This window comes from Pseudopodoces humilis, chromosome 2 (assembly GCF_049639895.1).
Source record: "Pseudopodoces humilis isolate 2021_Gansu_Grassland_sample_001 chromosome 2, ASM4963989v1, whole genome shotgun sequence".
Classification (NCBI taxonomy): Eukaryota; Metazoa; Chordata; class Aves; order Passeriformes; family Paridae; genus Pseudopodoces; species Pseudopodoces humilis.
Genome location: NC_142201.1, coordinates 80199781 through 80226304, shown reverse-complemented (window position 1 = coordinate 80226304; position 26524 = coordinate 80199781). Strand labels below are relative to the sequence as shown.

Below are 26524 nucleotides of genomic sequence, written 5' to 3'. Positions count from 1 at the left end.
TCATCTTATCCCGGTCTCAGACTATTGGTCCCCTTCCTGATTCTCCCCTTCCCTATAAAATCCCCAGCTTTTACCCAGTTTGGGGTTAGACCATCACTGCCCCCCTTTGCTGAAGCCTGCATTAAAGACTTTCTGTGGAATGCTGTATGGTGTTCCCGTCTCTTGTCTGCGTCACCTGGGGTAACACCTTAACGGAGCTGGCTGGGCAGATCAGAGCTGATCACAGAGCAGAAATCACTGCTAAAAGAGCTGGGCACCTTGAAGCTTTAGCCCGTGCTAAAGGGCTAAAGGCTGGAGGCTGCCTGCAGAACCCCAGATGGTGGCTCTGTCCCCCTGGGATGTCTATCTGGGTTGTTGCCAGCAGAAGCTGGGGGTCGGCAGCCCCCCAGGACCCAGCCGCAACAGAAAATCATCTTCCCTGCACTTCTAAGTGCTCTGGGAGCAGCTTAGCTCAATTTTGCAGCTGTTAATTAAAAAACTGTTCCTGTGACTACAACCCTGGCTGGAAGGGAACCCTTTACTCTGTGGAGTTCTGCAGTCCTTTGTCCAAGAAGCAGTATTAATTAACAAAATTAACTAGTATTAATTAACTAAAATGGATCTTTCCTCAAGCACTTTCTGAACAAGGTTTTGCTCTTCATGCTCATTCTGCTTCTTCTTATAGCACAGTCACCTGCACCCCTTTTCTGTACACTCTAACATAGTTTGTCACTAACTTCAGAGCTGCTTTTCCCTCTGACTAGTGCTAGCTCCCAGCCCTTGGCTGTGGATAGGTGGCCTTCAGCTCGGTGTGGTTGTCAGACTTATTTTGGGAAGTTCTAGTTCTCAGCGAGTTTGTCTGGGGAAACATGCTTTTAGCACAGACCTCTCCAACCCGGATTTTGTACCCACAGGAGTGTCACACAAAAATGCTGCTCTAAAATGAGGTAGGCACAGGTATAGGAAGCCCAGTCTGCTCGGACACAGGCTCAGGCCAGGCATTTGTACCTTTGCATGGGGGGGCTACCTGGCCAAAGCTGCTGACTGTGCTAGTGGCCTCAGATGGGCACCAGCATCCTGTCTGTACTATTTGTGTTTTCTCTAAGTCAGAGCTTAATCTCAGATTGAATTAACACATAACAACTGTGTAAAACATGCTGATATCATGAAGGAGAAAAAAATGTGCTTATTTATAAGTGAAATCATAACTGAAGGCTTATTATGCCCTTGTATGCTGAATGGGAGACCTGTGGACCATGACAACAGGTTCTGTTAATGATATCAAAAGCTGTAGAAGTATTTCTAATCAGTTGAAACAAAAGACAATAAAATACCTTTAAGAATAGATGCTGCTGCTTATCCTGCATAAAAAGAAGTTCTCTTTATCACAGGACATCTACTTCTCTAATACTAATTTCTTCTCACAATAATAGAAAGACAGAGGTTATTACATGTCAATCAAGTGGTATGAAATCAGAAGTGTACTATTTCATTTTTATTGGAATAATGGTCCTTCTTGCTGTGAGCAGTTCACAAAATCTCCTAAAAATGAGTGCAATCCATTGCTTCCCATTGTTCCATTGTTCTGTTATCATTAAATTTGACTCAAAGAACAGGCTGGCAGATGAATGGGCAAAAGGAAGATCAGGGACTGACACACACAAAGCTGCGGGGCAGTGAAATACAATTCACTTTTATATTGACACACCTCATTAGTTTCTTATTCCTTTTGAGAAAAACAGATTGGGGTTGTTCTGTATATTTTGCCAACAATTGGTACCTAGTTATCACAGACAGAACTTACTGGTTAAGGAGATTGCTGGTCAATGGGCATTTCCAAATTAGAAATAGTCTGAAGAAAATGGAAATTAAATACCTGTAACATAACAGAAGGGTAAATGTCTATAAGGATGCTCAGTTGCCCTTCTGTTATGGAAACGGGTGAAAGAGCAGTATCTGCAAAGTGCTGGAATCCTTTTATTGCTTACCGAACCACAATTGTATTAACGATCCCTTAAATGAAAATTTATTACTGACCTAAACGGGTGAAAAGCTGAATGCCTGAGAGACATCTACTAAACTGCTCAGATTAAAACTGCCAGGAATATCATGCTCATTTTAGTACATGCCCTATCAGTCAGGCAAAAACAAGAAAAAAGAAATATCCAACAGGTCTGTCAAATCTGTTTAACTTGACAGATGAAGCCAACACACACACACAAACACACATATGGTTAAGTGAATTAAAAGCATATTTATATTTGGGCAAGTATATTTTAAAACTCTTTTTTTTTTTTTTTTTCCCTGAGTTTAATTTTCTAGTATAAACAAGTGTCCTGTCACACATAGACTGTTTTGTGAGTTAAAATGATATTTCTTACAGGTATTCATCACCTGCAAAAGTAAATTACCAGCCAATTGGGGAAAAAGAGTTAAAATTTCTCTCAGATTTTAATCATATAAAGCTCTTTTCCTTTTTCATGTGTGTTTTCAGGTATATGGATATGATGTTTACCAAAAATACACAGAGAGAGAGAATGAGTTTAAAGTAGAACAAAGTTCCATTAAATAAGCCAGGATCATAGTTTATCTGGAGCTTCTCTTACGAAAGTACCGCTGGAAATAAAGATTCCTATCGTCTTAAGTTCTTTGAGTACACAAAATGTTGCCAAGGCAGCTGAAGACAGTCACCTCTTTGCAGTAATGGCTGGAAAAAAACATCTCTATTTGTAACTCCCGTATCTCAGAAAAAATATAGTTTTTAGTTAACCAAGTATAAATTCACTCCCTATTGCAGCAACTTTCAGGAGTTAAAACTTAGACCCTTATGAGCTACAAAGCATTCATGAGATCAGAACTGATGCACCTGTGCCATCAGGTGTGAGAGAGAACTGGGATCAGAGGTCTGCACTGACTGCAGATCCGAGGAGGACATCTTCCTTAGGGGCACAGCACAGAGTACAGGGCTGCCTGCTGGCATGTGAGCTACTGATACTCCTCACCCCTCCACTAAGGAGGGAGAGACTGCTGTAGTGCCAAGAAAGTCAAAGAGCTTGTATCTGGCATTGCTGCCTCTGCTTCCATAATTCCAGATAGCATAATATAAGCAGGGTTTTCATTTATGGGGGAAATGTCCTACCTACCAGTCCTACCTAGACTTTGGTGGTTTGATCAAAAGCTGCTGGAAGCGGTCTTCATGCATTTATTGGGATGTGTGAGACTCTTGTTCATTCCATGGATGTTACTTCGGTAACATCTCTTCCTTTTTTCTCTCCATCCCCATACAAAATGCATTTCTTTTCCCACACAAAGGTTAGAAGCCACATAGAAGCTGCTTGGTGCCAAATCATCAAAACCTCATAGCGCTGTAAGTACTTAAATTTCAAATACTGGGAGTCCTGCAGTTACTGCTTAACCAACAGAATTTGTAATTCAAATAAAAAGATAATCTAGAAGCCACAGAAACTGCATCTTTTTGCAGCAGATGCTCATAATCCTCATTTGTTTTATGACTGTACTGATTTGAGTGGATTATAAGGACAGCTCACTCAGAGAAAGCTTAGCCCAGCTGGATGTCATATCAAAACAGAGAAGGCACAGAGATATACAGCTTTTATGCTTTGAGCTGTAATGTTCAAAGGAGACTATCAATTTTAAATTATATTTCTGTCTCAGATTGTTTTACTGGCTGCTATTATGAAAACACTTGTGCTTATCAGAACTGCAAACCATTATTTCTCAGGAATTTGAGTATTAGCATCAGTTTGTGCTCTTGACATCACTTTGTGTCTAGTCTGTGCTATTTCTCTTGTAAAATCAGGCTGGCACTGTAGAGCAAATTATTGTACTTGTGCATTTCCTTTGGTCTTACATCTGAGATCTACAAATGTAATTCTGTGCTGTCACCATTCCTGACAATTTGCCAATATTATTTTGACATGCTGCTTCCAAAGCAAAGAGAAAACAAAAAACATTTATGTAAGATATAAACATAAGACTGTGAAATAATTATCTTGGGGTAACTGGTCACAGGTATGCAGCTAAAGGAGATTTCTAAGTGAAACACAGGTCCAAATTTTACACACATTTTTTCTTTTCTGACTTCATGTCTTTTTCTAGCTGTGCACTACTTTCCAAATAACAACTGCTTTTATTAACAGCTGTTTTAAGTACCAGATCTTTGATAATTTCAGACTGCTAATAGAAAAGGTTTTGCATGGTAGTAGGGGATAAGTAAACTCATAAGAATAAAGATAAGGTAGTTTTATGACTGGTTGTGTGTTGGTCAGTGAACAGCTGTTACGTAACTAGAACATAAAGCTGTATCAGTGCATTGATTTCACTATGAAAGAACTGTAAGAAGAGCAAACAGACAGATGAAGTCTTGGCTTGTCTGGTGACATAGTTCCTTGGAAACTTCAAGTACACTTTACAGGTGAGGCTTTCCAGTGACAATCTGACTGTCTGAAGTTTTAAGATTTCAGGATCACTTTCTTTACCCCTGTTAGAGTCTTGTGGATGGTTATATCCATCATTGCTCCCAGAGGGAGCAGAAAACACCAGTACAGGAAACAAGGTTAATTTCCAGGTTAATCATCTCATTTGATAGAAAAGGATAAAGTGCTTGGTCTTTTTCCAGAAAAAAATATGTAGTTGATTGAATGGAATCAGGCATTTCAGGATGTACTTTTCTACCTCATTTTCAACATGAGGTGTTGGTAAGCTTCCAGTGCTCATGTCAGAGACAGAATTTTTCCTTTGTCTTAAAGGAACCAAGGTTGAAGGCATCCCCTCCAACTATGGAATGCTGTGCTTCAAGTCTTACTTTTGACTTAACTTAGAAACTCAAGCTTTGCTTTATTGCTGATCAAATCTGATGCTCTGGCATCTGCATTACAGTCTGCCTAAAGGTCTCTACTTTTGGAATTGTTTTGTAGGAAAAAACCTGTACATAGTCATTGCATGAGAAAGGCACATTGAGTGAGGTTTATTTTATAGTACAACAGATATTTAATGCTTTGTGAACAGAAACAGGTCATGCTACAGAAACTGGTTATCCTCTACACCTCTTCCATGGCAGTCAGAAGAGTTATGATGCAGACACTTGTCTGGGGTGTTGGTGTAGTACTAGTCACTTGAAGGAAAATGTGCTTCTCTTTGGCGTCTTAGAAAGCAGGCTGAAAGATCTGTTCAATCTCAACACCTTTCATAATGCAATTATTTTATCCCTGACAAGTGTTATGCAAGGCCTGAGAATTTTAATGCCTTGTCTAAGGCTTACAGGATTTATTTCCAGAAAAAGGGTAATAATGGGGACATTTTCCATAAATGTCTAGATCCATTTCAAATGCTCTACATCTGCAAAAGACTGGAGGATACAATACAGGGGTGTGGGAAACTTTTGATAGTGAAGAACGGCTGCTGAGGGCCAGGCAGGAAAAAGACACATCTGAAGCACTTGCATCTAGGTCATCCCTTAGTGACTGGAAAGGGTAAAGGATTATAGCAAGAGTCTAGGAGAGATAATGAGTAAAGCAGTGCTCCAAAACTTTTAACTTTCATATTTTTTCAAAATAAACATCCACGGGGGAAGTTTAATTTGCCTATTTATAAGTATCTAGTTCTATTTAAGATGCCCAAGGGTATCCCACCCAACTTGCAACTCCTGCTTTAGCAGGAATCACTAAATCCTGTGTCACATATTGCAGTTCTGTGAAGATGTCCTGATTATCTACAATAAACACATACACACTTGCACACAAAACTTATATATGAATGACTTGTAGCTGAACTCACAAGCCACACATGAATTGCAAAACTAATTGTCAGATGCAGTCAAAGGTATTATGTGACAGATATTTGTGAGCTTGTATTATATAATATGCATTTCTACTCTAATTCTCTCTTCTAGTAGGCAAATATGTATGCTGTAAAATTACTGACTTAATTTGAAATCTATTTGAGTAGATACAAGGGACAGATAAACATTTTTTTATTAATCTTTCCCATTTTTTGTTTAATACTTGCTGCATTACCCAAATTATTGTTACTGTAGTTTGGAGCTGTGATATTTTCCCATCCACCTCATTGAAATGGTGCTGAGTTATACCTTTGGAGAAAATTGTTTTCAGTGTCTAATTCTGTTAGAATCTGTTAGGTCTTGTTTATGTGAGTAGTGATCCCAAGGACATCATGTAAAGGTAGATAAAGAAAAGATGACTTAGGATTAACATGGCATGTAAATGTCTACAAAGTAGATGTCAATGCCTGATTAATGACCCCCTTACTAGTAATTTGAAAGAAGGGAAAAACATTAGCCTTAACAACCTTAAGAAACCTGCTGAGAACAATTACACTAAAACACAAAATGATACTGTATATCTGCCCCAAGGGGATTAGTTGAAACCATCTCATTTCTAAGGCAGAAAAGTCTGTCCATCATTTACAGAACCTTAAGACCTCGATTAATTTTGGAAGTTCTGTCAGTCACAGTAATAATGTTTCAAAAAGATGAAAATATCTTGGTCAGAAGTTCTACCATTGCATTAGTCATGAGGACAGACATATATGACATAGGTCATATAAGAAATACCCAATCTTAACAGCCCTCACCATGCACTCATGACAAACTCATGACTTTGCAAAATGTGTACCTCTCTCCCTCTCTATTTTTCTCTGTCCCTGTGCCTCAGTTGCTGGGAGATGTGTGACAATGGTGAACGGAGGAAGGATGGTGGAGGCAGTGTGACATCCCCTTACTCCTTTGCTCACAGACATGCTCTTGGTGAGACTGGTCAAAGGCTGTCACCACTAGTGCAGGAATGAGGGCAACAGAGATGGGTGCAGTGTTTCATTATTTGTGCTGCAGTATGCACATGAATAAAACTTTTGTGTGACTGCAAGATTTAATGTATCCTACAATTACCATGCACCCTGCACCCTAACAGTCGAAAATAAGAGACAAGTGCTGTCTCTACACTAATCTATGCATAAATCATCCATGTGTGTAGATATAAGGAGAGTTTGAATGCTTTCCCTCAAAGAAATCATATTATAGAGAGAAAATTCTTTACCTACTGATTCCTGGAAACATATCCAGTCACATATCCAGTCCTTTCTGCCCCAAGTTCACAGATGTAAAAAACAAGAAGCCACTATTACCTTTTCCTGTGGCAAACAATCCATAGTGCAATTTTTTTTTTTTAATGACTTGTCAACCAGCCTGTGATTTAACACTTCACTTTATCTTATCCAAAGATCATTTTAACAACTACAAATTGCTGTACAACAGTGATTTTCATCTGTTTTCTAAAGGTCTACAGATTATGGTACTCAAAAATATTTCAGAAACAGTTTCTTATTCATTTTTTCTTCTAAAATGTCATTTAGTTCCAGATGGTCCTGTCCCCAACAAATGAAAAGCAAAGAACTTTGTACTGAACTCTCATTTTCCAAATAGAAGGTTCAGATTTGATGTCATTATATTCTTATTGTAAGGTTAAGAAATTGCTCATTTAGAAAGTTGTTTACATAAACTACAACCATATTCTATTCTTCCAAGGTTCCAAAACTGAGTTAATTTCTTTGGCTATCATCTTGTGAAAGACATTAAGATAGAATAATGATAAAAATGGCTAGTTTTGGTTTTGGTTTTGATTTTGGTTTTTATCCAAATAGAAAGCAAAGCTGTTGCTGTGTTTCAGAAATGCATGAGTTGCTTCTGTTTTATTCTGCAAACACTCTATAGGTTTACATGTATAAAGTAAGGTATTTATAAAGGTCGGTAGATATACCAAAGAATTACTTAGTAAAGCTATATTAATGAATCTGCTGCATAATACTATATGTTCTGTGTGATAAATCAATATCTTCCATTCATTTGTTTCTATCTTCTTCATTCTTAAAGAACTCCTGCCCAAGCCCCAGATGTGTCACAGCAGCACAAGGACATCCTGAAATAACTCTAGCGTCTAAATCTAGAAAACCACGCATCAGCATAGTCACTGCATGTTTTAGTAAAAAAAAAAATATTTACATATTTCTCAAGTTCTGATCCCTTTAAGTTCTGAAAAGCTGAAATAAGGTCTCTCCAGAGCCTCTTTTTTTATATGAGAGGTGTTCCAGCCTCTGGCAATTTTTTATGGTTCTCCTCTGCACTAGCTTTGACAGGTCCATGTCATTCTTGTATTGAGGACCCCAGAGCTGGATGCAGCACTCCAGGTGGGGTCTTACAAGCACAGAGTAGAGGAACAGAATCCCCTCCCTTGACCTGCTGCCCACATAGCTTTTGATGCAGCCCAGGACGTGGTTGGCTTTCTGGGCTGAAAGTGCACATTGCTGAGTCATGTGCAGTTTTTAATCCACCAGTATTCCCATGTCCTTTTTGGCAGAGCTACTTTCAATTCCTTCATCCTCTACCCTGTGTCAATATCTGGGGTTGCCCCAGCCCAGGTGCAGAACCTTGCACTTTGCTTTCTTGAACATTATAAATTTTGCTTGGGTTTACTTCTCTAGACTGTCAAGATTCTTGAGCTGATTTTTGCCAAGAAGACACCAGTGCAAAAAGCAGCAGGGAATGTGAAAGTCAAGATGTATTGAGTAGCCACCACATGAGGTTTTGCTGACCAGATCCATGTCCAGCAGTGTCCTTCTGAGGGAATGAGCTTGGAGGACATATCACCATCTCTCAATTTCTCCTTACCTAAGGACATATAGGTAATAATCACTTTCCTTTCTAAAAGCTATTTGAGAAGAGAGAGATGACAAGTATAAGGAGGAAGAGCAAACATAACCAAAAAGAAGGGAAGAACATTGGAGACATAGGGAGGGACATAGACCATGTTAACAAAAGGATGGGGCTGACGGGAATAAAGGAGCACACAGCAGCGTATGGATGTGGAGCAACATACTTAGAGGGACAGCAAAAGGAGATGTACCAGCAGGATCAACACAGTGAATGGGATCCAAGAGACTGACATGCTGGCAGAGGACCATGATTTTTTACCCATTATCAGTGGAAAACAAGCAGAATCAGATCAACTAAAGGCATACTACATCCTGTGTAGAAAACCTCCAAAGAAACATTGAAAATGTTACTCCTGGTTCTTGCCCAACAACAGATACATGATGAAAAATGCCAACCCACATGAGCAAATCTTTCTCACCAAGTTCTACAGATCAGGAAGACATTTCTGCTTCTATTTTTTCCCAAATGTCATTTTGAAATTATTCCTCTGTTTGTATCTCTGGACTGCATTCCTGGAAAATTTGGATTGCAAGTATAGGATTTGTGCATTAAAATTTTCTATAGGGTTGCCCAGGGAAACTGCTTTGTATGTCATTGTTCAATGACATGCCAATAAAAGCCTTCAGAAAAGCAGAATAATCACCTCTAATCTTTCCTCAGCTCTCATGCAGTGCTGCCTAAATGTGAAAATTTGCTAGTTTTCTTTGAAAATGGAAAAAAAACCCAACAAACTAGATCTGAAAAAGAAAAATCCACCTGAACCAGAACTGTTCAAGGCACATGAAAATCACAATAAATATTTTTTGAATTGAAGAATGGTTATTATTAACCATTGAAGTAATAAAAGGTGATGGGTCAGTTTTACATACTTTATTTTAAAAAATATTTATCAATTACTTTGACTTTAAAGTATCAATTCAAGACCAAGTATATGTAACCTTATCATTTAGTTTTATGTAAATGAAAATGAGATTACTTTAAGTCAATAGACTACAATACTTTGAACTCGAACCATATATACTAAAATCAGAGAGTTATGGAATATTTTGAGTTTGAAAGGACCCACAAGGAGCATCGCGTTGAACTCCTGACTCTGAGCAAAACAACCAAAAACTTGAACCATATACTTAATAGTGTTGTTCAAACCCTTTTTTAATACCACTGGGCTAGAGGCTGACTTCAAAGTAAGAGGCTTATTAGAGAATGCTTTTGCAGGCTGGTTTATAAAGTGTTAAAACTTTTTTCATCTTTGCTTTCCTTTCCTTGTATTTTATATCTTATTAGGATTCCCTACAATTATATGAAATCAAACTATTTAGAGAAATATGCAACAAATCTAGATAATCTAGGAAACACATCCAAGCTACAGAGGTATAACTCAATAAATGAAAGGTAAGTACCATGAAAGACAAAGGGTTAAGTTACTTTCTGTAGCTGTTTCTACGCTGCAATAAAGAGAGGTAAGATCACTCAATTTTACTGCTTAAATGCTAAGATGAATGCAGGCTGGTATATTTTCAGACCATGCCAACCAGCTCTGCTATGGACAGTCACTCCACAAGTATGGCCTGCAACAGCCCATTCTGGAAAGCAATGTGGTTGTTGCCACCCTGTCTGGGGAGAGGGATAATTGGTCTGTGTTTACACAAATTGTGCCAGTCTAGTAAGTCTCAAAGCCAAGGAATGGTCCCTAAGCTCTTTTATGCATTCGTCTAGATGTTTCTTGCATGTCTCATCTGTTTGCCCCTGGCTGTACAGATGGTGGCTCTGTGTCTAAGGTAGGGCCCCCAGGTAAGAGCACGGTGATGGATGGAGTCAGTACGTGCCAAAGTGGAAAGCACTGTGCCAATAATGATGTGTTGTTCGTTCACCTTAGGAACAGATGCCAAGAAATTGAATTTACAAGAGTACCTCTCACCCAGCTGTGCTTTAGAAAGCTCAGATAAATGTGATATCTGTCACATCTCCTGATATCACTAAACATGGTTTATTTGCCTCAGTTTGAAACATGGAGACAACCTTGTTCTAAAGGTTGCTGCTGTCCCATGAAACTTCTGTAATAGTGCAAGCCTACAGTTTCTGTATAGGGCTCATAAGTCATCAATATCATTGCAAACTAAATTATATATGGATCCTTGTGTGTATACATGGACTAAATGTGATTCTTCTGGGCTGGAGAACTTTATGGCCATTTATTATTTTTCTCACCTCTGTATAATGCAATTTTATGTCTCTCCAGCATGGATATGTGCATGTGATATGCCTATTTTATCACGGATACTTTAGCAACCAAAATAGCAGACTTCTGTCTCCGTCTTCTTTTTCTTCTAGCTTTCAGCATTCTTTATAAATGCCACTCAACTTCTTTCCTTTTACTAATATTCTGCATTTCTTCTTTTCCTAAGGAGAACCAGGCTTGGACTTTCTTGTTTTGTTGATGACAATGAACATAATAGTCACCTTAGAAAAATATTCTTTGTTTAACGGTGTGTAGCAGATGACAATAATATGGAAGATATTTGCTATCATTAGCCAAGGCTGATACTGTTTGAATATAATTTTGCTGCACATGAACTCTGATATTTTGGTTTTTACATAAAGATACAGAGGCCAAAGCCTGTAGAGTTAACTTTTATCATTCATGATATTATTTCATGTGTATATCTACTCGTATAGAAAAACATGGAGTCTAACAGTGATTACATGAAGGAGAGCTTCAAGTTCCACAGGGAAACCTCAGAACAAAGAATCTAGTCCCTCCCAAGACTCACAGCATTCACACATCAGGCAGTGCACTCCAGAAGTTTGTTTTTCTAATATATATATATATACCAGAAAAACAAAGGAATTAAAGAAGAATCCAGTATTTGATTTCTTATTTACCTAAACATACTAGCTAAGTGCCACTCTGTCAGCAGCAACACAGATTGAAGCCCACAGATTGCTTTTACTTCCTCACACCTGAGCAGTACTTACAAGCCTCATTCTTGTTCCTGGAAGAAATATCTTGCCCAAAAGTCATTTTTAAATGGGTGACAAACTTAAAATATGTCCTTCATTTAAAGATATATTTTAAGCACTAACTTTTTGTACACGCTTTTCTACATTCAAGGAGGTTCTAACATCTGCCATGGTAATTCAGAGGAAGCCTGAAAGGTCTCCTGCTGCTGCTAATAGCCTTTCTCTGTGATAATTAGCAGAACTACTTCTAGAGCAGTTTACTACTTGGTGTGAGTAAAAGCATCAGAATCTGTCCTGGTCTGCTACCTACATTTACAAATTATCTTTCTTCCAAAAAAAGATCTTCAAAAAACTAAGTCAAATGCTATTGTTAGCAGAGAGAAGATAATTAAAATATTTGGTGGCTCCTTGATGCTTGAAGTGCCAATGAAAAGGGTGGAATAGGACAAAATGTTTCCCTCTGTTAATGTATACCTCCACTGTGGTTTCATGGACTATGGCAAGAAGTACCACAGACTGTATCCTTTCGTCTGCTCATGCTGTTTACCTCTGGATTTTCTGAAGCTAGCACTAGAATCCTTAACAATTTCCTAACTCAGCTGAAGGTAGTATCTCTGTCTATGCAGCCAATATAAAACCTAGAGAGACATTCTAGTTACTGAACAGTTACTGGTATAAATCTGAACATACCTATCATACACGCTTTATAAATTCAACTTTACCGTACTGCTGTTAAGCACGATTTGATTTGATTTTTGTTCTGCTCTGAAAAAAAAAAAATGCTCGTACTAGTTTTCATTTAAAAGTGGAGTAATAGGCAAATTTCACTGGTAATTTGTTTCAACCTTAACCTGAGTTCAGCTTTATTGCTTGAGTTTGAGTTCACTCCTGTAGCACAGTCTGAAAATCTTATTGTTCAATTTGCAGTGATATCATTTTGAATGCTAGTCCAGATACATATGAAGGCAGCTCTGTGTGAGCAGGTGGTGGGCCTCAGCTATAGATCACAGAAATGTAGGAAAAGAAACAAATACAAGAGACTTGGCATCATACTGGTTTGTTCCATATTATGTTTTATTCACTTCTGTAGCAGATGCACTTTTTTCATACCCCCTTTTCAGTGTGCTTGGAGTTTGCAGTGAGACTTAGCTGTGGCCAGCTAGGAATTTTGCCACAATAACACAGGTAGCTTCTCCAATAACACAGCAGAGAATCTGGAGGGTTGCAAGGCTCTCTAACACCTTGGCATCACCACATGTTACCTCTGTATGGTTACATCTATAGTGGCAAATAAAGTGATACTATAGACTTTCCTGACTTTGAAGCCTCGAGTGCAACTGGTTGTCCAAGCGCAACTTTATGATGCTTGTACCCCCAACTGCCTGTTCTGTTTATGCTGGATACTAACTTCTGCACATTCAAGACTGGTTCTGAGAGTGAAGAAGAGAAAGAAGAAGCTGCAGTTTATTTTCAGAAATGACACTCCTCCATATTCCTTCTCACTGACTGTGGTGTCTGCAGAATGGACAGTGGGAGAGAGCTCCCTTTTGCTTTTAGTTAGTTTTTAGCTAGCTGAGGCAGAGAGTCCCCAGACTGTGGCTTTTCTTTTTTCTTGGAACTGATTTACCCTGCTTTGGACTGAAAAACCAGAAGAACACTGGGAACTCACACCTGGGGCCCACCAGGGCCCAGGATGCAGCATTTTCCAGCACAGGAGGGACTGATAAGAGACTGAGCTGAGCCACATCCCACAAAAAGGACTTTCTGAGTTTGCCATCTCTTCAGAACAATGAGAGGTTCCATTGTTTAATATTATTCATTTTTCCATGTTTGTAACTACATTGCTTGTTAAATAAACAGCTTTTTTCACTTCTCTCAGAGGTGGTTTGTCTCCTGAACAGGTTGAGGGAGGGGGCACTTGAATTGCTTTCTATAGGAAACCACTTCAGAGGTTTCCTCTCTAAATTTATCCCAAACCAGGACACTGGTCATGTTCAGGATAGATAGCCCTTGTTCCTGGGTCCTCTCTGAGCTTCATGCAAGGATTCTAATGCATAATTTTCATTTTCATCATCAAGAAGAATTCTTTATATAAGAGATGTAAATAATAACAGTTCCAGATTAGGCACATCATTTAATTCTCCATCTAGGAAAGATAAACCCAGGCCACAGATATCTACTTTCTGAGAGAAAATGAAGATGTTGTTTTGCTTCAGGTTCAGATCAATAACAACAACATGACCACTATTAAATGACAGAAAACAAATCAATAAAAGCATGTTCTCACAAGCCAGTTAGAGGCAAACTGAAATGTGCAGACAAGTTATGGCACTGTATGACATTGCTAGCCTTATTAAAAGCTACTAGGTTGAAAGGGAGATAGTTAACTCTGTCGGGTTTTCTTGTGTCTCATCATTGGGGTTTCTAATGGTTTCTCCTTTTCCTAATTCTTACCCTATTTATTATTATAGCTATAACATTCTACTATATTTTCTTATCTGAAACTTGAGCTTCACATATCTATCTGTTGATTTCAAGTTAAGCAGAATCAAATTGATGTGATAACATGACAAATCATGTGTTGAAGTGAATTGAAGGTTAAAACATTTGTGCTCTGGTTTTTATCCTAATTTTAGAAAGGTCTGAACCATCCAGGAAAAAAAACAATCTGTTTTGACAATATTTTTATGGTGGTATGTTGCATAAACCTATATTTTATTCTGTGATTAGAGTGGTGTTTAAAGTGTTATCCTAAGATATAGAGAAACCAAGTCTTTAAGTTTCAGAAATATGTAGAGTAGAAAATTTGTACTTTAGATCAGCATTTGAGAACACTGATCTTCCAGAATTGGAGGATTGTTTTTCACACAGTGGAGAATCTAGTTCTGGAATCGCTCAGCTAGACACACATTACATTTTCACAGGAGAATGTATTTGGCTTGAGGATCACCATAGTGTGAAATTATAAAAATAAGTTGAAACCAGAATTTCTTATAGGAAGAAACATTACCTTTTCTTCAGCTTCTTTCTGAGAGCAAAATGAATACAAGGCAAAGAAATTTAAAATGTTGTGCCATTTGGAATAAAATATTAATCTTTTTCTATCAAAAAAACAATTGCAAGATTTACTGCATGGGCTGGCAAAATCCAGACTTGAGAGACCAGATATGGAAATTTTGCCAGTGGTGGAGGAGGCAAAATGACATTGTACTCTACAAAAGGTCAGTTAGTGAAGAGTTGAAGTGCTTGGTGCTTGAATAGGATGGGATGTTCTGACATTATGCTGACTCAATAACCTTCTAGCAGGTAGTTGGCTCAAATAATGCTTATGTTTTTAGCATATTGCTGTGTTTTACTTATCTGTGCTCTTGGTTTCCCTGTAACTTTCAGTCTTTAGGGAAGGCTGCATTGCTGCTTTTGTGATGGGTTTCCTTTTCTTTCATCAAGGAAAGAGCTGTTACAAGTAATAAATGTTAGCCTTCTGCTCTAAACTTTTCATAGATAAAACACAGTTTTTGAGGTACTATTTCTAAGATTTTTCAAATTATTCCTTTAAGGTCTGGGAAAAAAAAACATGTTTTCCATGTTGTATATCCACATTACTTTTGCATCCCATTCAAAAGAGGGCTTCATATTAACTTCCTTCATTTTTTTTTGAAAAGTAAAGGTAGAATTGCTCTTCATGGCACCAGTGCAACACTGGAATGGAAGCATCTGTGCCTTTATTAAGCCATATAACCAAAAGCATCATTTGGCCTATGATTTGCCATGTGTTTTAGAATAAGAGTGATTATACAAATGGAAATGGTTGTTCTTGCTGTTGTCACTGGCAATACTAGTATGGCAACAAGGAAAAACAATAAAGTAGTCTGTGTATCCAGCCTGTTTTCTGCTGGCATACAGCTATTTGAGCTTGTGGTTAATTTTCTAGCATCTACAGTTTTGCATGTTTTTTAATGAAGTACCAAATAATAAATCTTATACAGATGCCCATTCTTATACTAATTGTTATAATATGATGATCTGGAATAAAGGCTGCAATTATGTCAAACACAGAACCAGAAGAAAAGGCACTGTATTTTTTTATTAAAAAACAAATATTTGTTCAGTAGGGCAGTGGTTTATGATGTGTCAAAGGGTTAAGTTCTCTTTTTCCCTTCCCTTCCCTTCCCTTCCCTTCCCTTCCCTTCCCTTCCCTTCCCTTCCCTTCCCTTCCCTTCCCTTCCCTTCCCTTCCCTTCCCTTCCCTTCCCTTCCCTTCCCTTCCCTTCCCTTCCCTTCCCTTCCCTTCCCTTCCCTTCCCTTCCCTTCCCTTCCCTTCCCTTCCCTTCCCTTCCCTTCCCTTCCCCTTCCCTCCCCTCCCTTCCCCTCCCTTCCCTTCCCTTCCCTTCCCTTCCCTTCCCTTCCCTTCCCTTCCCTTCCCTTCCCTTCCCGCACCTTCCCTTCCCTTCCCTTCCCTTCCCGCACCTTCCCTTCCCTTCCCTTCCCGCACCTTCCCTTCCCTTCCCGCACCTTCCCTTCCCGCACCTTCCCTTCCCTTCCCTTCCCTTCCCTTCCCTTCCCTTCCCTTCCCTTCCCTTCCCTTCCCTTCCCTTCCCTTCCCTTCCCTTCCCTTCCCTTCCCTTCCCTTCCCTTCCCTTCCCTTCCCTTCCCTTCCCTTCCCTTCCCTTCCCTTCCCTTCCCTTCCCTTCCCTTCCCTTCCCTTCCCTTCCCTTCCCTTCCCTTCCCTTCCCGCACCTTCCCGCACCTTCCCGCACCTTCCCGCACCTTCCCGCACCTTCCCTTCCCGCACCTTCCCTTCCCGCACCTTCCCTTCCCGCACCTTCCCTTCCCGCACCTTCCCTTCCCTTCCCTTCCCCCAATAAAAGACTTATGGGAGGACAAACCTGAGCAGAAGAAACTTGAAATATGTTTCACTCTGCTTCAGTGATACTTAGTGCCATATTATTGTATCTGTTAACAGTTGGCTCATAGCTTTTCAATATTAAAGGAACTGATGAGTAACCCACAAGATACTACAAAAAAGCCCAAGATGGCATTACTATATGAAAAGAGGTTTTAAAGATGTGATGATTTTTTCTGGGTGGCAACCAAAAACCAATGAAAGTTTTTAAAAAAGCTAAAGATCTTAAAAAGCTACTTTCCAAAAAAATAAATACAATTTTGCCTAAAGGTTTGTCAGGAGGATTTTGGAAAGACCCAATCCCTGACATTCACTTTATGCACTGAAATCCAGCTCTGATGGAGTAGTTTTATGCTGGGAAAGACATGGCTTGTCCCTGACTCAACAGAATATGAGTTAGGCTGACTGTAGAGAAACTGCTTATTAAACCATCAGAATGTAAGTCACAGAGAATCCTCTCTTTGATATACTCTTTTGACCCGCAGTGAGCTTTCCTGCACTGAAGGAGTGCAATAAGTTTTGAATAGATTCGAGTAAGTTTCTTCCACAAGCTCTTCCAGAACATTAACACACATGAATGAAAGTGTGTGTGCCTCCTTTCCAGTGAGTTTTCTTCTGTTTACTACAAAGATGCATAATTCCTGGTTAATCACTCTAGGGGAGGAGGGTGAGAAAATCCATATTTTTGCATATTTCAGTGAGATAAATCAGATATCCCTGTGTGTGTCTGCTGCTCCTCCTCACTTCAGAAGTCAGGTGATAACAAATACAGAACCCACCTTTGCTTAAGGGAGAGATTCTTTATAGAGACTTTCTATCACTAAAGGAGAAATTAATTCTGGAGCAGGGTCTTATACCCTTTGAGGAGATACTGCTCTATAACACAGTCATGAATGGAAGGGAGTGAGGAAGAGAATAGCTACAGATTAATAAAACTTCATGAGAAAAAGGTGAGAATGGATGAGAAGTTTCAGATGGCTCAAATTCAGCTGAATTAAATTCAACCCTCAGTTTTTAGCTAGTATTTACCACTTGGAAAATATGACATGGAAACCTGAGATGGATAACAAACTGGAGTTTTTTGCTCCTTTAGCAAGCTGCATCAACCAGATGAAAAGGAAAGGTCTGTGTACACTGGATATCAGGAAATACATCTGAAAACTTTTCTGAAAAAGAAAATAGTCTGGATTGTAAAGATTTCTAAGACCAGAGAAGCGAGACCTCAATGCAGATGGGCATCTAGTGAAAATCTAATAAACTGCCAGGAAATAGGTAGCCCTGATTCTGAAATCTGTTGAATACTTTCTCTAGACATTTTGGTCCCTTTTAAATGTGACTATTAGATAAATGTTTGTAAGAGACACATCTCCAAAAAGTTTCTAATCATTTAGGGTGAGATTGTCTCAATTTCAAGGGCTTAAAACTTACATGAAATACAGTTTGAAAGTCCCTTTATCTACCTACACAAATGTAACAGAGACTAAATAACTACATTATACAAAACAGTCAATAAGCAGATAAAGTGGGATAAATGTAACCTAATCTACAGAAGTCACGCACAGCTGCTGCTTAGATTATATAATAGGGACATGAAGAATGGACTAGTGGTTTATAGTTTGATTTTTTCCAACTAAAAACCTTTAGTAAAAGGGACATTCATAGCTGGTAGATTTTGTTCCTGGGGCACTCAGTTCATCTGTTTTAGTATATTGTCATGCTGACTATTCTGATAATGAAATTCCTCTATACAAAGATACATAAATGCAGCACAGCAAATAGTCAAGACAATGTAAACAGTATAGTACACAAAAGAGGACAATAGAAGAAATTCATTATTTGATAGCAAAGCAAGAGAGTGGAGAAGATTTATGAAAACCAGATTTTTTTTTCCTACAGCAATTGAAGTAAAAAAAGTTTCAGTTAACTTTGCAGATAGATTTTTGAGTTTTATGAGAGAAAGTTTCAGAATGAAAGACAAGACAAGAAAGAAACTCATTAATTTTTAATCTTTGCAAAAGTTGTCAGTGAAAGGGATTATGGATTCATTCTAATTATAATTTGTTAAATGTAAAACAAATCCTTTTATTTAGACTTCTCTCTTAATTCCCTTATGGATAATTTAATAATTTGAATGATTTGATTTAGCTGAATAATTTTAAGGGAAATTCTTGGCCCTGAATACATCTGAAAAATATGAGACATTCTAAATTTAACATTCTGGCTTTTCTATATCTACTTACTGGTTGGAATGATCAATGTTTTATATTTGCTTTAAATTCAAATAATTATCTTTAATGGATTCAATATAATGCTTTATTTCATGCCTTATTGTACCTACATTTTTTTTGTTGTTTTTTGTTTGTTTGTTTGCAGATGTGGAATTGTACTAGAGAAAATATTCATAGAAGAAAACAAATCCAATGATTATTTACTGGAAAATTACACAGATACCTACCTGGTTAAGCTTTACTTTCTAAGTTTCTAGATGACTGAATTAGTATGTCCTTGCATTCTTTCCAAATTCAAAGGCAAATATGTTATTTTAGTTATTTTCAAATCTTTTTCATCCATTCAAATCAGTCAATTATGCCTCAGCTCAGCAAAACACTCAAATACCTAAAAAGCTTAATGACAGTGAAAAGAGTCACTAAATATCTCCTGCAAAATTTACTCTATCATTCAACATTTCTTGCATTTTTGCTGATGTATATAGAGGTTATCAAATTTATCCTTTAGACATAACTTGTTTTTCCCTACATTTATTTTCCCCTGTTTCATTTTTTTCTAATTTTAATCCTCAAAAATGTTGAGATATCACACTCTTGTCTTACTCTATACTAGAAGAATATCTGAGGCTGCAGAGACTGGCCACATGGCCATAGCTGGCCAAAGTGTCAGTGCAGGAAACATGGACAAATGAATTTGAGCATAATGCATTAATTTAAAGGTGAACTTGAGTGTAGTGGTTCTGGGAACCTGACAAGATACTTTTTCATGGAAAGGTAGTCATATCCAGTATCAATGACATTCTCATGCACTGTGAAACCTGATCACTTCTGCTTGGAGTCCTTAGCTGTGAAAGATTCTTCAAACATTTTAACGGCTTTATTGGAACTCTTGAGCGGTCTAAATAGCTGCTCTTGTCCTGGAATTGCTTGACAGAAGACACAAGTTCACATAACTGCTTCTTGTGGAATACTTAGGATGAAATAAATCTATGACCATCCCCCCATTCTGATGAAATCAAAGTCACAGTTTAAAAAACTGTGCTGAAAAGCACTTGATTTTACTGTGGCTTGCTCCTGCTGAGTTGCAAAAAAGAACTTAGAAGACTTAGAAATAGTGTTCCTGGTAAGTCTGTGACTCACTCACTGCTCAGCAACCTCACTAAAAATCTGAGAGAAACGTAGGATTGTACAAGTCTTCCTGGATCACTAAAACCGGTTTCATGATGACATAAGTAAATGTGACGTAATTCCTTTCTTAAGCTGCTCAGGTTCCCTCTGAAGTCTAAATGGGTTTTGGAAGCTTGATTTTCGTTGCTGCTACTTAAATCTTCAAAAGATGTGTAAGAAAGTTTTCAGACAGAAGAACCCTTCAATGGACATAGCAGAGCAGTTATCTGTCACCAGTTCTGAGTAAGAGCAACAGGATCTCCTCTCAACATGCAGGCAGTGCTTTTCCTAATGCCATACAGGAGGCTGCTCATCACCTTTGCCCCAGGACTTGTTGTTGGGGGATTGTTTTTAAAGTACATTTCTCCCTCTTCAAGTTTTATGTTGTGTTTACTCTGACCTACTGCATTCACTGAAAGGAAACATGACATCATTTTTCCTTCACTGTGCCACACCAAACAAGCTTTCTCTCTTACAGTTCCTCAAGTGGCCTTTTAATTTTTTCAAACTAAGCCACAGCGCTTTTTCATGCCTGTTCCAGTTATACTGAATTTTTATAAACATGGATGGTGCTATGGAGTCTTCCAGATGAGACTGTAAGAAGGACAGTGGATAAGACCAAAATTTTTGATTTGCTGTCTGAGCAAATCTTGTCTCAGCTGTAGCTTAGACAGTGGTTCTATAAGCATAGCATTATTGCCCAATTCCTGTTGGAGATATCAGCTCATTTTAAGACAAGCAGAGCATAGTCATAGAACATAAACATCAACAATTTACTATGTGGATGTGTTTGCTTTGTGATATTTCTACTTAAGTACATGCTTACAGTGGAAGTCTTTTCATAGATGGCAAATACTGGAAGATCTCACCTCAGCCAAACCATCTAAAAATGAGTTGCTCTGGTGAGGCATAATTTTGAACACTGAACATTTTCCCTTTTGAATTACTACAACTGTTTTTGTCTTCTTCAATTTTATGGATCTTCTTTATTTTGGCAACATGTCTCAATTTTGATGTATCAAAATGAATTTTGATTCATTCACACTCTTTTAATTTTTTGTGCCATCTGCCTTTGTGAAAATAATAAACATGACCCCAAGACTCTTTACTTGCAGTATTTTCTCTCTCAACAAAACTAGTAATCATGAAACCTTAACCTTTTTTTGTGGTTTTTCAAAATGTTTATACTTCATTTCACTTCAAAGAATTACAGAATGGGTCAGGTTGCAAGGGACCACAGTAGATCATCTGCTCCAGCCCCTGTGCTGAAGCAGGGTCATCCTAAAACCCTAATCCTATGATAGCTTATATTTTTTACAGTGCTACTGTACCATTTGCCTTTCAGGAATTCAGGTGATAGATAGAATCCATTCACTTCTTCCAGAGGATTATTTGTCCTCTCAAAGAAAGTTAGCAGGTAATTTCTGTGCAATCTACCTTTTGTATCTTGGGCTTTATTTAATTTTATTTCATTTTTTGCTTATCTCTGTACACCTTGGAACAAAACTTGCAAGTTATTAATTTCTCCAGCACATCACCATTCTTGAATATATATCCTATGACCCTCATAAAATCATTTACCAATTTCAGCCACATTCTGGAGTGAAAAACTCAGAATCATTGGGTGCATGATCTGCATCTCAGCTAACCTGAATGAGCTGCTTTTCCAGACTTGGTGCAAACAGTGAACTCGCTACTCTCTACCTTCTGTTGGTCCATACAACTGCTTTGGGCAAACACAAAGAGGCCTTTTCTGTCACATCCAGCTGTTAGTTGATTCATTGGACATATTCAGGTATGCTTTCACCTGCTCTGAAAATTACTTTTTGACTCCTTATTAGCTTTCAGACTAACAGTCAGTCTAGTCTTATCAGCAGGTTTGAGTCCTGATGTAGCGCTCAGGACTTCTTTTAGCAGAGGGTTAAAGTACGTCCTCAGTTTTACTCCCACCTCAAATAGCTGAATTTCAGTTCCATATCAAATAAACCAATGAATAACCCCATTTTCTTATATTTGGAAAAGCTATTTTTATGGAAAGTGAGAGGAAAGTATTTGGCTCCCAAAACTGCTTGGTGGAATGGTGTGGTCCTGCTAATACTTAAGCTTCATCCCTTTCAAGCACGACTACTTGGCTGCCACTAATAGACAAATTGATGCTGACTTTATGCTAGGATCAGTTGCAGAAGATTTGGGGTGACATTCAATGCTTTTAATGTACTCTGTGACAAAATCAGCTGTTTTCATTTGTAATAATATATAGAAATGTGATGTAAATAAAGCTATAGAGTTATATACGCAAAAAAAATGGTTTGCTGTTGTTAGCAAAATTTAAAGACTCTCAGGGTAAACGTTTCACATGTGAAGTTTACCAAAACTGTAGAAAAACCAGATCTTGACCTTCTGAAAACTTCTACTAAATAAATCCATCTTTTACTTCCTGAGAAAGTATATAAAACCAAAAAAAATCTGATGAAGACAGTCTTCCCTGATTGTGACATGAATGTCTTTTTTTCTAACTCTGAGCTAATATTTTCCTATGTGTTTTAAACACCTAATTGCTGCTTCTACCATTTAATTTCTTTAGGTAAATTTATGACTGATTGTATTTCATCTGGTGTAGGCAGAGTTTAATAACTATTGAAACTTAAATGATATAAGGGCAACATCTGTTACTTAGTAACACAAATGTATTCTGAGCTAGTTAAATGTTTTTCTGAGCTTTTTTGAGCAAATTACATAGCTCATTACACTCAGAGTCACCCACATCCTACACAGAATCTGTGGTAGTGCAAATTACGTACACAAATGGCCTTGGGGGCATTTTTGCCCTAAACTACTTCTGCTGGGGCTGAAGCAGAAGCCTCTCCAGCCTGGGAGAGGGCTGGTGCCCACTTGGACTGCTGAGTCACAGCACATTCCATCTGGATTCAGGAAGCGTCTGCACCTTGAAGCCTGCAAGGCTGCAGTTCTTGCCAGAGATCCAGACAGGACTGCCTGGAAGGTTTAGCCTTGTAAGCAGAGAGGTAGAGGGACAAATAGGTAGGTAACAAGGAGGTGGTGAAACAAAAGAGATCCACATGACATTTAAGGCATGTGAAAATGAACAGAGAGAAATCCAGTCATCTGAAATAAAAGGATCAAGTAATCTAAAGTGGTCCCTGGAGTAATGTAATACCAGGAATTTGAGCAAAGGTGGAACAAACAGGGAACACTGTTGATTAAATAAGATATTAGGTCAGATTCCAGCTTCTTTAATAAATCTTTCCTCTGCTGGGCATAAAACTGAGGAGGGATAACATCTCTACACGTTTTGAAGCATTTCAGGTAAAGTCTTATATCACTTGTTTCTTCTCTGTTGCAGCTGATGAGAATGATGACACTGGGTACACGAGGATCAAGTGTGTCATGCACAAAGTGCATCACACATCCCAAACCCATTGCATAGATGACTTCTGCACTGTGCTATAGAATGGTGCATAAAAAGGAGACAGGATCTGAAATGATGTGAGAATGAAGACATTTGTATCACTGCAGATGAAAGAGCTGGATATTGCATCCTGAGGGAAGGTATAAGCAGGAAGAGAATTTACATTCTGGGCCCTGATGTATAGGTTCTGATAACTTTTTTATCCTCTTCCTTTTGTTCATGTGTCACCTGCAGATTGTGGCATCCGGCTCTCGCAGCAGCACCTGAATGCAGAACTGCCATGAATGCTGAGGAGTTATGGACTATTTGCTCAGCATGGACCTCTGTTACGCCACTTCTGCTACTATAACTCCTGTTTTCTGTTTCCTAGTGACATTTCTTCAGCTATTTTCATAAGTGTTTTTACTTCACAGCCTGGATTTAGAGATTAATATACAAGATTGACATGGATAAGCATAAACAATTATTGGGAGACTGATGCAAGTTAACAGGGTCTCAGTTACACTTCTTATACTCAATTCTATAATTCTATTAGAATTCTATCAGAAAATGCTGCTAAGTCAAAACTGTTTTCCATATTGCAACTAGTAGAATTTAGATAAAATAATTTTTGAAGAGGCACTTTCTAAAAAAACTCCAACTCTTAATAATCAAATCTTTTAGAAACCAATACAAAATAACCTTTCCACTTGTGAAAAATATCTCAGAAGAAGTAACACTTCAGGCTGATTTGCACGCTACTTTCAGTTGATTACAGTCCATTAAAATCAAGATGAACTGAGAGTGAAATGATACCCTGAAAGTTTTGGTCCTAAGCAAAATTATTCGTAGCATGTGTAAATATTTAAGGATTAGAAACATTTTATTATTTAGCAAATCAAGGCCCCAATCTCCACTTTTTACTTACAGTGAATTTTAAATGTTAAAATAAAAAACTGAAATAAATACATTCAACAGAACTGTTTTATGTGATTGACAACTGAAAGTCATTAAGATGCCTGTGGCTACAGAAGTTGCACATGGAAATTCATTCTGAGCCATAATCTAACACGAGGGCTCCTCACCACTCTTTAAAGATGATTTACTCCTGGGCAATGCTGGGGCAAGCCCAGTCACAAATACAAGCTGGGTGAAGAATGGATTGAGAGCAGTCCTGAGAAGAAGAATTTGGGGGTGTTGGTTGCTGACATTCTCAGCATGAGTTGTCAACGTGTGCTCGCACATCAGGAAGGTGCTTCATATCCTGAGCTGCATAAAAAAAATGCTGGCAGGAGGTCAAGGGAGCTGATTCTGCCTCTCTGCCCTTGTGAGACCCCCATCTGCAGTGCTGTGTCCAGCTCAAGGGTCCCAACCAAAAGGACGTGCACCTGTTGCAGCAAGTCCAGAGGCGGGTGATAAAGGTGATCAGATGGCTGGAACAGATTAGATAGGAAGAATCACATGTGAAGATTCACCTCCCCTGGCTGTATTCAGTGATGGAAAATGGACACTTGGGTAGGTAGCTCACTCACAAGCTAAAACATTCAGTAATGATTACCTAAAAGCATTTTAACTGCATGGAGGAACCTAACGTCAAATAAAATTAGGCATATGCATAAAATTTTTCAAGATCTGTATTTCAATTTCAGAATTGGAGATGAGTGTCAAAAATTGGTTGAAATCATGTAAATGTTTAGAAATAAGTAACTGAATATATTCAAAATATTACATGTATCTTCCCAAGCCCACACATACACATAAGCTGTTGCAAAAATGAATTGTCACATACATGAAACACTTTCTGATATCTTCTTGAACTATGAGGAATAAAAAACCCAGAGCAAATATCATATGCAAATAGCCATATATATCAAGAGTTTTTGGGAAAAAATTCTAGAGTTGGGAACAGATGATGGCAACTAAAAAGAAACAAATATATGTTAATTTTTATTGGTTTTTTTCATGGAAAACAAAACTTACTTTTTGGATTAAAGTTACTGATAATTATGCACCCATATGAAAATGTATTTGTTCAATTTATTTGGTTTTTACATGCTTGCCTACTCTCTTTTTGAGACTCTAGGCAAATTAATACACATGTTCTTCATACTCAAACATATATAATCAAATAACTAGCCTGGGATTCTATCCCAAGATACATGATATAAAGACCCACCATAGAAAATTACAAAAATGTATTTCAAAAATCCTTTTTACTAGGATGGGCGATAACTCTGCTATATGGATCTCCTCCTCCTTTCTTTTTCTACTTTAGATTATGCTTTGAGCATTCCTATGTACTTGGGACTATGCAGTTTTTATTTCAGTATATGTTTTACATAATATGCAGGAGAAAGAAATCTCCAAATTCCAGCTCTTGGCCATGATGTTGAAGCTATGCTATACTGAACTAAATTTACTATTATTTTCCTGGTTATTTCAAATTGACAGATCTTTCCAGCGAACATAAGAAGAAGGTTTTCAAGACCATAAGGGTAAGATTAAATTTTAAAATTTAAATTAGCTGCAAATTTTTTATCTACTTAAATCTCACCAACTGGAATTTGATGCAGTTGCCTATATGCAAGTATCTGCTTCAACATATAGCAGATGAGACATCTGAAAAAGGCTAGCAGATGCAAAACATGACTTAAGGATATTCACTTTTCCATGGCTGCTAGGGTCCAGACAGAGTAAGATGTATCCTGGTTTTGGCTTTAATCACAACTGCTAAAACTGGCCTCTTGGATTCCTTTTGTAAGTGATGAAATGACAAAGGAGTCTGTTTTAGGGAAGGATGAATTGTCCTCCAGAAATATTTTTCTATTTATCATAGAGCAAAACTAATTTACCAGATTGGATCACATATTCAAATTTTATCTGGCTGCAATTAAGTAAAATGGGTCCTGTCCCAAACATTCCCAGTGCTACACACTTTTTCTAAGGATCAAAAGTGTTTTCATGTAAGACAAACAGTTCTAGTCTACAGGGCATACACCTATTATTGTGGCAATGTGTTGACTAGACCTTTCCTCCTAACCTGTAAGTCTGTATATCTTGATTTATACTACAGATTTAGTCAAGGAACTGAATTAGCCAGAGATGAAGTTTGGTAATGCCAGACTTTAAACTTGA

The 26524-nt window shown here is 38.0% G+C and overlaps 1 protein-coding gene across 3 annotated transcripts in view; it reads right to left on the bottom strand.

Annotated features, from left to right (window-relative positions):
• GRM5 (glutamate metabotropic receptor 5) overlaps window positions 1-26524 on the bottom strand; it is a 241385-nt gene that overhangs the window by 89451 nt on the left and 125410 nt on the right. The gene's annotated exons all lie outside the window — the stretch shown is intronic.